Genomic DNA, 13,820 nt, shown 5'->3' with positions numbered 1-13,820 from the left:
CACAACACAAATCTGCTGATCACTGACTCAACAAACTCAGTCATGTCAGAAAGTCACTGCCCTACCAAATCTGCTGTGCAGGGCCCTGAGGAGTTGACATAATGAATCAGCCCTCCCTGGTGAAGATTACTGCGTTGTTGTGTTGTTTTTGGGCTTTTTGTTTGTTTGTTTTTTCATCTAAATGCTAAACATCTGTCTGTTCTTCTGTTTTCCTCTTTTTCCATGGCAATGCTGTTAAAAATGAATGGGATATGCATATCAAGCATGCATGGTACTGTTTGTTCACTTCAGGAACTCGGAGGGTACCACTTGACCAGCAGAAATGTCAGCATGAATCAACATAATGTCACACGGTGATTATAGTTAGCCTCTCTACTCTTACTGTGCATTGCCTATTGCTTTGTTTTTTGCCTGCTTGACATGGAAGATTTTAATGACCCATCAGAAGAGAAGCTTCAAATCACTTGATTAAAAAAAAAAATCTATTTAAAAAAATGATAAAAGATCCGACCAGAGAAGATAGAAAAAGAGAAGAGTTTTATTCCTACATTGCCAATTTATCATTATCGCTTTACATTATTTTGTCTTTAGAGATGGAGAAGCAGTATTAATAATTTATCATGTCATTAATTGTCAGGGCATCATATGTCATCTCTGTTCTTGCATGCCAGCTCCTGCATGTTTTTCCTTTTCCTAAACTGATCCGACTGAGCCAGATCAGTATGAAGACCTAGATGTCATTGGTCTTCTGCAGGAAATATAGAAAGATCAATTGACTAGGAAAATCTTTGAGAAAATATTTGTAATTCTGAAGATAAAAGACAGTCATATGGAAACAGAGAAAAGTTTTGATGAGGATTTCCATTTAGGAGAACAGAAGGACAAGCTGCAGGAGAAAAAATATCCTTGAAACTGTAGTGAAACCAGAGTCTCTAAAGCTTCTCATGAAAAATGTAAAGAAACTAATCTAGAATAGCCTATCTTTATGATCAGTTTTTGTTTGTTTGTTTGTGTGTTTGTTTGATGGAAAGGCTTCAATTCAAGGTCCTCTTTCTGATACTTTCACAAACCAGATAAGTACTGTGGTTTGCAGGAAAGTATTTTGTCCCTTATTGAAACTATCAAACTCTGTATTAATAACACAACTGCTAGACAGGAATTTTTAAGGTAAAGCTCCTGAAACATATGAATAATTTTCTCTGTATCTGTTGGACTTGTTGCCTGAGAAATGAGTCCTGATTTTGATAAATCATTGCTTAAAACATTTTGTCTGAAATTCCACATTCTCTGTGAGATCTTCTTATCTTGCGCATAAAATTTTCTTGACCAGAAAATATTGGGTTAAAAAAATGCCAGATCATTTCTGTGCAGGAGCATCTCTGCATCCCTGAATTCACTGTGATACATCTTGATAGATTTACTGTGATGTCAGGAGGTATCAACATTAGCAGTAATGTTCATTCGCATACACAGACCTAGGAATACAATGGGTGCATTTAAAAGAATGAATAATACAGTTAAATATGTTTGTTACTGGAGAATCTTCACTTTACTTCCCAGTCCCATTAAACTTGTGTTCAGACTCTAAACTACAATGACTTACTGCTTTCTTGCAGTTGGAGGGGTGGAGGGAGGCATTCATCCCTAAACTTGTAATTTTAGGGAAAATTAAGTTTTACTGGTACTTCCACTAAAATTATGCAGCTTTAGTTACATTTTGCCATCTGCAATTGGGTTAATCTTCTCCAGACTAATGAAGTGTAATTTGTAAATGAACTATTTGTTTCTCTGAAAGGATAGCTCCAGTCATCTATCCGTCAAGTCTCCTCCAAATGGCTGCATTGTTAATCAAGGATGTCAAAGCCTAGCCTTTTCAAATTAGATTGGCTTTCTGGGGCTGACGTTTGGCTTGGCTCTTTGACAAAGAGTAGGAAGGGCAGGGAAAACCTTCTTTTTCTGGTTTTCCTCAAAGCCCCAGTGAAGCAGAAGCATGTGCTACTGTAGGTCTTCCATCTATCTTACAATAGTGTAAAAGGGTGCTTAGCAATCAGATCCCCTCACAGAAAATCTTTCTGTTGCATGTTCATCATGCTTGTGCTACAAGAAAGGTGAAAACTAAGAACAATTGTTTTATGATTATAAAAAGATCAAATATGAAAACTGCACAGTGCACTTTGCACAGTAATGATAACATGGTGTGGAGCCCAGGGACTGGTAAGCCCTGAAGAGGTTTAAATTACTTTTTTTTTTTTCTCAGTCATCTCTTTCTAATGTTTCTTCTGTTAGTGGCTTCTGATTCCAGAAATCTTGGTTTGTAATTGCTCTTTCAGCTTTCATGTAATATATCCTCATTCTTCTCAGAAAATATTCTTCTCACGGGCTTTGAAATGCTTCTGTCTGTGCATGTTTTGATTTCGGGGGTTGCAGAAGGGAGGGTGCTGGATTTTTTTACATAGCAGCAGCAGCAGCAGCAGCTAATCTTGTTCTGAACACATTTATGCTCCTGATAATAAAGCTGAGCTGGTTTATACACTTACAATAGCGTTTATCTAAAAGAGTTGAGCTGAGCTACCAGTTGTGCTTTGTGGGACTGCAAATACATGCAGAATATATAGTTCAAGATGGCAAAACTAGTATTCAGATCACATTAGTTATATTGGTTCCTTATTGCTCGTTTCTCTCATGCCTCTGAACTTTGACAATGAAATGCTTCACTGCAGGCCCTGTTGCTTATACACTAATTTATGATGGTGTGTACAGCTCCTGAGCTTCATTGCAAACTCTTCTGGATTTGAGTGAATAAAGAAGGTTGTCAACTGAAGTCCAATATTTGTAGTCTTTTTTAAGGCTGAGAAGCAATTTGGGATTACTTACTGATTATTTTCAGTCCTAGAACTTTGGGATTGCTTACACCTTGGCTCACAAGCTTGCTCCTGGAAGATGGGTGTAGCAGATAAGGAGAAAAAAAAAAAAAAAAAAGGAAAAAATAAATTAGCAACAGCTGAGATGCCAGTATTTGAAACTTTTGCCCTGTATGTCCTTAAAATCTAAATGACGATGCTTACCAAAACTCAGAAAAGAGACAAGAAAGTGAAATATGTCAGAACACAGAACTTATTAGTATATCCTCTCCATTTTCCTTTGCTAAATTGCAATGGCACATTTTTTCCCATAATAAGTTGAAAGCAACTAAATGAATTCATTATTTAACAGTTTTGTCTTTCTATTAGCTTAATTGCCCACATGTAAGTTACAGAATTCTCATTTCTACTCTTTAAATTTTTACATAAGTTTCCAGTGAAAGTTTTATTTTTCATGTAGATAGTGTCGGTGTTGTTTTGGCATAGTTAGTTTTTAGCTACCAAAGTAACATGTCACTTAGTTTCTTTCCTCTGATTAGATTATTTTAGCAATATCCAACAAGGAATGAGCAGTAGCTTTTAAAGTCTAATATGCATTTCAAATATGTGAGCAGTGAAGCTTACAGTTCAGTTGTGTTTGTTCATGCTAAAATGGTTTGAGAGCTCAGAAGTCTGCAGAAAGCAAACACAAAGGCACTACAAACACATTCAAGTGAAAATTTGCTTTGCATTTGAACAGGCATTAAAGAAAAATGTTCCACTACCACGCACTTTGCTCCACAGCGGCAAATCTGGACTTCACTTTCCACCAGAGCCAACCCAGTTTTGCTGGTGGACATCCCACTTCGGAGTTTGCAGTCACACTGCCAGTTGTGATTCTTATGTCTCTATTTTTACTGTTGTCAAAATATCTTAAGAATCACCTTTGCAATGATGAGTCTACAGTAACTTCTTTGACGGCAAATAGCTGTTTTGTCCCAGGGTCAGATAAAGGCACTGTGTGGAGCAGTGACAATTTTTTTCCCCCATCTCCTCCAGTTTAGTCTAGTGTCAAAAGGAATGGAGTAAGCCATCTACTTTGTCCTCTTTTAATTTACAATGGCATAGCTTATTTCCTTCTTGTGCTAAAAGGCAGCTACACCTAGGAAGAAAGGCTCCACCTTTTCCCACTATGGCTTGTGCTGTCTCTAGCCATCTTCGTCTGCCAAAGGACATTAAGCAAGTGTTCCTTCTGCTCATTGTCATGTCCAGAACTCAAATGCCATTTGTAAACAAAGTTAAGTAACATTTGTAAGACTGGGTGGAAAAAGGGCATTAAGTAAGAGCTGTGATATTAGCTCAAGCAGCTAACATTTATGAAGACCTCAATTCAGCCCTATTCTGCTAGACTGAGGTCATATCCAGGGGCCAGCTGATGGGTAGAGGAATTTTCAGAAGGGAGCATTTAGTGCTAAATGAAGGAATAAATGTGTCGGCAATTAGAGACTTAGGTTGAATGTAAAAGCGCAGCCCGTGGAATTGGATTTAGATGTGACTGTTCTATTTTCTGTGATTGATCAGGCTTGTGCAATGGTTCAGCTTTTCATTAATGTCAGTGCCTAGATTCATGGGCTCTGCCACTTCATTGGAGTGAAGGCCACTCAAATGCTTCTTCCATTCTCCTTTCCTTATTTCCCTGGAGTTCCACGCTCAGCAATCAAAGTGCACGTCAACCAGCCGGAGCTGAAACTTCTTCTCTCTCAGTGAGTGGACTCTGAAAGAGCCCTGCTTATATGGATTATTTGTATTGCTGTTTACCATTGCTATTTATCTTACAAAAAGAAGAAAAATCCATCGCCCATGTTAGTCCTGCCATCCTGTAAGATACCATTTCTCATGCCTGTGCAGACTGGTGTCCTTATTGTATGTTTAACTCATAAGCATTCATGATTTCTTTAGCACATGTGTGTCTTTCAAACAGATATAAATGCTCTTTAGATAGACTGAAAGAGATAGCTTAGGTCAAGGGTGATCTTCAGTTATGGAACAGACTGTGAGTCATTTATTTCCCCATAAGCCAAAGGATTATCATGCTTACTGGACCATTGAAGGCCTTTCAAAATTTATTGCCAGAGCTTCCCTTGGGTCTTATGAAAACTTAAATCATGACAGTATCTTAAAAAACAAAACAAAACAACAACAACAAAAAAAAACACTAGCAAAGTAGTACTTAACTTTTCTTCTGGAGTTTCAGGGAGTCAATTAGCTAGAACTGGAGAAATAGAACTCTAGTTTTTTATCTACCACATGCTTTTTTGCTAAATATTTTGTGCGTATGTACAGCCAAATATTTCGGTCATCTATGGCATTTCATATATGAATAATATACTACACGTATACTCTGACACAACACAAAATAATCTTTTAGGGAATTTTTCCTTGCATCTTGCTGTTAAGAACAGTGCAGCTTATCGAGGCACTAATGATGTTTGGTTGAGTGAAACTGAACAAAAGAAAGCGGCATGTTATGAGTGCTAGGAGGGGCAGGTAGCAAAGTGATACATTCACTTATTCTTTATGCTGTTTTTCCTTACACTACCTATCTTCAGCAGCTGCCCCTTGGTTTTTGCTTTTTCTCTGGCTGATAACAAAAGCTGGCTGTTGTTCCTCTAGCTACTTCATTCTTTGGTTAGCCAGTTCAGCACTGTTGTTGGAAGCAGCATATTTGAACACAGAGCCATACATTTCCACCTGCATGGTGTGCTTGGGCTCTGCCAGCCAGCAAGCTGATAAAAATATATATATATATATCCCCAATTCAGCTTTGAGTGTCTGCTGTCAAATTATCATCTGAATGTTTTATTTTATTTATACACTTATACACACACAAGCTTGTCATACCTTCTTTTTCACTCCTTAGTATAGTAAACAAGCAGATGGTAAAGCGTGCACTTGTATAAAAGTTGTATATTGTAGATTGATAGATTAAAGATGTATTAAAAGGCAGAACACACACAACTGCTTGTGCATGAAGTAGTTTCTCTTCGCTCTTCTGTGGCTGAGATTTTATTTAGGTGATCTCCAAAGAACCATAATGAATTAGCTCAAGGAAACAACACAGAACTTTCGCTAAGGTCAGGTAATGAGGTCTGCAGTTGCAGTCGGCTTCCCTGGGTGATTTAGCAGAACAGCGTTATGGTTTCTCTTGGCCTTGGAAATCCTCAGGCTTCACTGACAAAATTTCACTTGAGCACTCACAATATCTTCTATCTCACTGATAAATTAAAAATGACAGAAGATCAAAAATGGAGAGTGAGTGGGCTGTTCTGTGTTCGGTGCTAAAGGACAGCAGATCTGATGATTCACCTTCAAGGACTAAAGGCAGAAACAGCATCCCTCTAGATGATGAGAGCTGAGTGCTTTCCCTGAAGGAATCTACAACCCAGTGTGAGTTTGAGGGATATCACATCCAGGACTTGACTTCCGTTGAGCCGTGAGGGTCAATGGAGAGCACTGGGAAGAGCCTGCTGCCAGCAGAGTACAGCAAGCACCGGGCAGAGGTGGGGCAGTGCAGGCGCAAAGTGTTCATTGGCTCATTGCGGATGCACAGTGCTTGCACACAAGCCGGTGTTGCCAGCTATGCCTTTACGTTGAAGCTACACTCAACTGAAATAGGAATTAGCTGCATTTTCAGCAGTAAAACAATCCAGAGCAATCCTTTACTGCCTTTTTTTTTTTTCAATTAATTTTATCTAGAAAAATGCAAACTGAGGAAATATTACTAGCCTTTGTTCATACCATTACCCCAGTTGGTTAGAGCACTTTAAATCCCCAAGGAGTTCTACCTGTTCTCTCCTTCTGTTGTTCAGTAAAATATATCATATCCACTACTTCTGCAGTAGCTTTTTCATTTCTTTTTTCTTTTTTTTTTTTCTTGAAGTTCAGGGCTTGCCTCTTTTTTCAGATATAGAAAATTACTTAATGACTCAGTTTGAATATGACATAATTTATCTTCCCTCTAGAGAGTGAAGAGGCAAAAATGCTGAAATGAAGTAATGTCTTCATCAATTTCTTGGGAAAAAAAAAGTGCAAAATAAAATGTTTTATTTTTATTGTAAGAATAAATCGCAAAATGGTTATGACCAAATAAATAAATGTTCAGAAGAAGGATCTGTTTTTACAAAATGGAACGTTCATGTTGTTCTCCATTATGGATTTGTGTTACTTAGTTGTATGGAATTTGTCTAAGATAAAAATTAAATTGGAAACAGGATTTCCCAGACCACATACTATATCACTATCAGTGATCACATTAATTTCACTATGGTTATTTCAATTATTTTCTCATGAAAAAGAAGATATATATTTTCTCTGTATAAGGATTTGTCATTGCTACCTATCACTGTGGTATCAAAGGCTTCTCAGTGATAAGTGATAGGATGTGAGGAAACAGTCTCAAGTTGCACCAGGGGAGGTTTAGTTTGGATACTAGGAAAAATTTCTTCACAGAGGGAGTGGTCAGCCATTGGAACAGGCTGCCCAAGAAAGTGGTGGAGTGCCCAGAGATGTGTGCACATGGCACTAAGGGACATGGTCTAGTGATGGGACTCAGTTAAGGCAGATTAATGGTGGGACTTTATGATCTTGAAGGTCTTTTCCAAACAAAATAATTCTGTGTTTCTAAACATTATGAAGTGCACCAGGCTGCTGAGTTGGCTAAAACTACATTGATCAGATGCCATACACATTCTGGTAAAACTGGAGTGCTGCTCAGCACAGATTCATTCATTCCCACTTAGGTCTATCTGCCAGTGTACAACTCTGCTCTGCCATGCAGCACCATTCCTAGTGCTCAGTACTTAGATTTGTACTAGATATCTCTATACATCACAAGGGAGGTGGTATTTTTGCTGGATTTCTTAAAATCCCCATCTCTCTGACCTTTCCAAGTTCAGAGGAAATATACTGTTGGGGTGCATGTATAAATTGTCTAATGAATGTTTATTCTAGATGCATCACTTTCCTCCATTTAAAAAAAAAAAAGATATGTTAGTGGCTGTGGGCATGAATGTATATGTGTATATATACATAAATATGTTTAATGTGTAGGTATGTATATGCATGTTATAGACATTGTGTTGGCAACAGCTTTTCTCCTCCCATCTTTTATGAAGGTTTTGTGTAAAAAGTCTGTATTGAGGTCATCACAAAGTGGAAGGAGAGGATTACTTTTGTTCTCACGTCTGCCCCAGGTGGCTGTCTAAAATTGTTTGCAATCTAGCACATATTTAATTCCATCAGATTTAACTCACAACCAAAGTATTGCAGGATGCTCCATCTTAGGAATAGCTATTGAGGAAGAAAACAATCTCAAAAAGTGTATTTAATCTGCCATCCTTGTGGTTTAAAAAACAAAAACAAAAAAAAAACAAAAAAAAACAAAAAAAAACATTACAAATGAGAGGAAAATGATTCAAAGATACATGGCTTCACTCTTCTATAAATAAGTTTTCAATATTTTAAGGTGACAAGTGCTATATAACTAAATAAAATGACCACAATGTTGAGGTTTCTGTGTGTCTTTGTGTCTTCAACAACATACACTAAATTTTAGCTATTGTGACTGCTAAGGAACGTAGAACATCACCCACAGCAAGTGAAGTTATCTGAGATGTTTAACACAGATTAACTAATTAGAGGTGTCACGATTGGTGGCAGCCTGGACTGCAGTGATCCTAGTGGAATTCATGATCTCAAGAGATATGGGCCAGGCAAAGAGTAAAGTCAAGATCCTGAATTTTAGGAGAGTGAACGTTTAGTTGTTCATGGAGTTAGTGGTAGGATCCCTTGGGAAGCTGCCCTCGGGGATAAAGGAGTGGAACAGAGCTGGCAGCTCTTTAAGGACATTTTTCTTAGAGCACAAGAGCTTTCAATTCCCAAGAAATCAATCAAGGAGGAAGGAAGGAAACCAGCATCGCTGAATATAGACTTCTGGGTCAAATGCAAGTGTACGTAGGAAATGCATAGGCAATGGAACCGGAGACATGTGTCCTGGAAAAAATATAAAGATCCTGCCCAGATGTATGGAGATGCGATCATGAAAGCTAAGGTGCAGCTGAAGCTTATTTGGCAAAGAAATAATTAGAAGGGCTTCCATAGGTATGTTGTTCAGAAAGGAAAATTAAAGAAAATGTGCACTCCTCCCCAGATAAGACAGGGGACCTAGTAACAAGCAACATGGAGAATGTTGACAACAATATTTTTTTTCCTGTTCACACTGGGAATCACTCTTCCCATATCCATCAAGTTCCTGAACCTTAGGAAAGTGACTGGATTAAAGAAGTCCCTCCCATCATAGAGAAAATCAGGTTCGAGACCACCTGAGGAACCATAGCATACACAACTCCATGGGATCTGATGAGATGCATCCCAGGGTCCTGGGGGAATTGGCAGATGTAATTGCTAAGCCACTCTCTATCATGTTTGAAATATCATGAGAGTCAGGCAAAGGCCCCAGTGACTGAAGATAAGGGATTATCACACCCATTTTTTAAAAAGGGTTATAAGGTGGAGCCTGGGAACTACCAACCAGTCAGCCTCACCTCAGTGTCCAGTAGGATCATGGAACAGATTCTCATGGAAGTTATGACAAAACAAATGGAAGACAGAGAAAACATCAGAGACAGCCAGCATGGCCTCAATAAAGGCAAATTGTACCTGAGTAACCTAGTGGCCTTCAACGATGGACCGGACAGGTATAGAATTGGTGGATGGACAATTAGAAAGAATTGACTGGATGGCCTCGTTCAGAGAGTTACAGTCAATGGCTCAGTGACCAAGTGGAACCAGTAACAAGTTCAAGACCCTCAAGGATCTGTACAAGGACCAGCAACATTTAATATTCTCTTTAATGACATAGTGGGATTGAGTCCACCCTCAGCATGTCTGCAGATGACACCAAGCTGTGTGGTGCGGTTGATATGCTAGAAGTAAGGGATGCCAACTAGGGGGACCTTGACAGGCTTGAGAGGTGGGCCCCCTTTAACCTCATGAAGTTTAACCACGCCAGGTGCAAGGCCCTACACCTGGGCCAGGGAAATCCCCAATATCAATACAGTCTGGATGACGAGTGTATTGGGAGCAGTACTGCAGAGAAAGACAAGGGATACAGGTGGATGAAAAATTGGATATGAGCCAGGAATGTGTGGCTGCGTCCCAGAACAACAATCATATCCTGTGCTGCACGGAAAGAAGAACGTTCAGCAGGTCAAGGGAGCTGATCAGTGGTGGTCTTTAGCACTAGCTTAAGGGTTGGCCTAGATGATCTTAGAGGTCTTTTCCAAAATGAATGATTCTATGATTCCCCCACTACTCTGTTTTTGTGAGATCTCACCTGGAGTACTGCATCCTGGTCTGAGGTTCCTGTCACAAGAAAGGCATGGACCTTTTAATGTAAGTCCAGAGGAGGGCCACAAAAATAATCAGAGCTGGAATACCTCCAGAGAAGTTAAGAGAGGTGGGGTTGTTCAGCTTGGAGCAGAGTAAGCTTCAGAGAGGTCTTATTGTAGCCTTTCAATATATAAACATGGGCTTATCAGATGAAGGCTTTTTACCAGTGCATGTAATGACAGGACAAGATGCAACAGTTCTAAACTGAAAGAGGGTAAATTTAGATTGGGTATAAGCATGGATTCATTTGACTCATGCCAGGCTCTGCCTTTACAATCTGCGTTTCCATACTTGCTGTTGAAAAGGAAAAGAGCAATAATAGTGTCACCTTAGATTTCTTTCATCACAGACCTAAAACTACTTTGTAAGAGTGGTCAGTATCATTATTCTTGTCATCCAGAGTGGAAACAGAGGCCCAGAGCAGCACAAAACACTTGGGCGTGATTAATCAGCAGAGCTGAGAATGAAAGGGAGCATGCATGATGTCCACACTGGGTCACAAAAGGTTGGCTTATTGGCTACATCACTCCAATAATCTTGATTGAAGGTCTAAGATCGTAAGTGTACATTTGTTTCTCACTTGGGCAGTGTTTCTTTTACTTGTACATTTTTGGATATGCAAGATGAGGAACAGGTCAGTTATCTACACCTTTGGGTGGAAACTGTCTATTTTCCTGTATTTTTGCAGACAAGAAACTAGCGCTTCTAGCTGAAGAGGATGGGCATGTGGCTATTATAATTAATAAGTAATAAATATTTATAATTATAATTACTCATATAATGCATAACTAATTGCATACTGTATAATTATGTAATCAAATCTATTACGTATTGAAGCTAACATATATCGTGTATTATACAATTATAATTATACTTAATTAGAGTAATTACAGTAATAACACCCCCTCAGCCTGTGTACTCTGGCCACTCTAGTTTTTGAATCAGCAGTTTTATCGTTTTTCTATACTCCTATCATTTTCATGTATTTTAAAGGCAATCAAATTATGTGATTTTGCACTTGAGAGTCACTTCTAAAGGACCAAATGTTTCACCTCTGCCATGTTCTGTAGAGCTTCTCAGACAGGAGATGTCCACAAATAAAGGGGCAATGCTTAAGCTTCCTTTGCTGTAACTCTAATGCCAGCCATTCCCTCTTAATAAAAATGGCTCAGCTGACTCCAGTAGGGAAAAGTTTGAAGGAGAAGTCCAAAGACCTTAATAGCCTTTCCAAATGCAGGAAATTGTCGGGAGACAGAAGATGGTATTTAGGCTTCCAACCGCAAAAAATTTCTCTGCTAATTCAACAAGTTTTATCTGATGTTAAAATATTTATTGTCCAAGCTCCAAGAAGCTCTGAGAGATTTAGCTGTGAACAGGCTTCTACTTTTTATTTGTAAATGTTCTCAGTGCCTGAAATCTTCTGCTTCCAGATATGTAAAAAAAATAAAAAAATAAAAAAAAAGGATAGGCAGATATCAGATACGTCAGCCTTTAAACAATTGACAGATAATATTATTTGTCTACAGACATGAACAGGACAAAATATTGAGGTAAAACTAGCAAGCTCAGTAAAGAAGTCATGGTATTCTGATCACTGATACTTGAAGGCTGTCACAATATGTTCAATGCTAAATTCAAATAAGGCTTTTACAAGATATCCATCTCTCTTGAATCGAGACAGATGACTTCTGGCAATATTCTCCAGTGATAAGAGCATTTCTGAGTGGCAGGACTTGCTTGACTAGAGGAGTTAATAGGGCTGCTACTTGGCTAGTGATAAGTTGATTAAGTATTGATAAATGTATTTGTGTCGTGTCTCATACAGTGAAGAAGGAAATCAGCATATATGATGACTAGATTCCCCCTCCCTTCACTTATATGTTTTACGGAACATTATGTTACCTCCAACACTCTTTTGAAATTATCTTCTCTCAAATAAATCCAATTTCTGGCTAAAGATGAACACCATAAAAAACAGGGAGGGGCAAACTGTGAAAATCAGGACTTCTCCCCCACGCTTTGGGAGATTGCCCACTCCTTATTCTTGAAGATGTCCTGAATTTTTGTACCAGATTTTTTTTTTTTCCTGATGTAGTTTAATCCTGAGAAGCACAAAACTCCCTTGAAATGCTACTTATTTTCTGACATTTTATTTACACTGACATCAGTGGGAATTGTGGGTGTTCAGTGGGTTTTAGAAACAAGTCCTTCCTCCCTGTGACAAAGGGATAATCTGCTTACTACTATCTTATGTGCTGCATGCTGTTCCCACTGTAAAGCCCCTGTTGCAAGTGAATTTGTTGTGGGGCAGACACAACATTCTTGTCTAGTTTGTCTTGTCTTGTCTTTCCTCACAGTTCATGTATAGTTTTTCTTTCTGTTTCTTTATTCCCTGATTTCAGTTGTACTGGGTTATGATGTAGTAAGAAAGTGTTGGTTTCCCAGGCAACTAAAACCATGCAGAATCTTTCAGAAGTTCCTGAAGTTTTGTTTGTTAGTTTCCTTAGGAGAGACTGTTTCTATTCTTTCTAAGCTGCTAAATGAAAGCGTGCAATGGGGTTATTGTGGTAGATAATAGTGCAACTTGAAGATGTACAGGCTGGTGTGAAAGACTGTGTTACTTGGTATTCTGAACCTCTTCCAGCTATCTGGACTTTGGGTCCTTTACTCAACCTGCCAGTGATTTGGTTTCAGTCAAGCACATAGCAAATGCCAGACCCCTCTTTTTCCAATGAAATATGGGAATGAGGATGTTCCAGATGTTTTTTATAGACGTTTGTTTCTTTCTTCTCTTCATACCTCTTAGGAATTGAATGTTTGTGCAATTCCACCATAAGGAACATCCTAAGCATGTGAAAGAAGTCAGTATTTCCCTGAATACAGTATTATGAATAGAAGAATCTACTTCACGAAGTTGGGTAGCCCCTGTCATGCCAAAAATAAAGAAAAGAGGACTTGAGTGCCATGGTAATTGAACATTCAGAGGCTTGGTGTGGGCTCTGCAGGCAGCCTGCAGCCAATGAAATGTACTTGATTTTATTACCCCAAGGACAGTTGGTTCAACTCTGGTTTTGCACTCCTTAAAGTAAAGCTTTGAGAAGATTGAATCAAGAGCACAGAAAGTTCTTTACATTTTTCGCAGCATGGAGAAGTGCAGGTTATCAAAAAGTGGCACTGAGAATGATTTTGAACAAGGCTGCATGAGGGAAGCACTGGCAATTCTCTGTCAGACTTGCCAAAACCTACGCAGGTTGTACTGTCATCTGGAGACGGGGGAGCATTGGAAGGAACCAAATCTGCCAAATCTGCAGCCACTTTGAAAATAAACTTATTTTTTCCAATGCACTTTCCTAAAGGGTAATAGTATTCTAGAAGTTTATCTTGGTCCACTCGGTGAACTACACATGGTTACAGCAAACCTGTATTGCGTGCTTTCTGAGCTCTCTCTGGGTTACTGTATGTCCTTAGCTGACCTGAGAGTCAGTATGACTGCTGTACATTTTCTGCCTCTAGATCTGTCATATCATTACC

At 38.8% G+C, this 13,820-nt stretch overlaps 1 protein-coding gene across 3 annotated transcripts in view; it reads left to right on the top strand.

Moving 5' to 3' along the window:
• The window catches only part of LINGO2 (leucine rich repeat and Ig domain containing 2), a 545,573-nt gene that overhangs the window by 454,774 nt on the left and 76,979 nt on the right, over positions 1 to 13,820 (top strand). The window lies entirely within an intron of this gene.

The sequence above is a fragment of the Anser cygnoides genome, chromosome Z (assembly GCF_040182565.1).
Source record: "Anser cygnoides isolate HZ-2024a breed goose chromosome Z, Taihu_goose_T2T_genome, whole genome shotgun sequence".
NCBI classification, from domain to species: Eukaryota; Metazoa; Chordata; class Aves; order Anseriformes; family Anatidae; genus Anser; species Anser cygnoides.
Note: the sequence above shows the minus strand (reverse complement) of the source record. Positions and strands in the feature narration are given on the sequence as shown.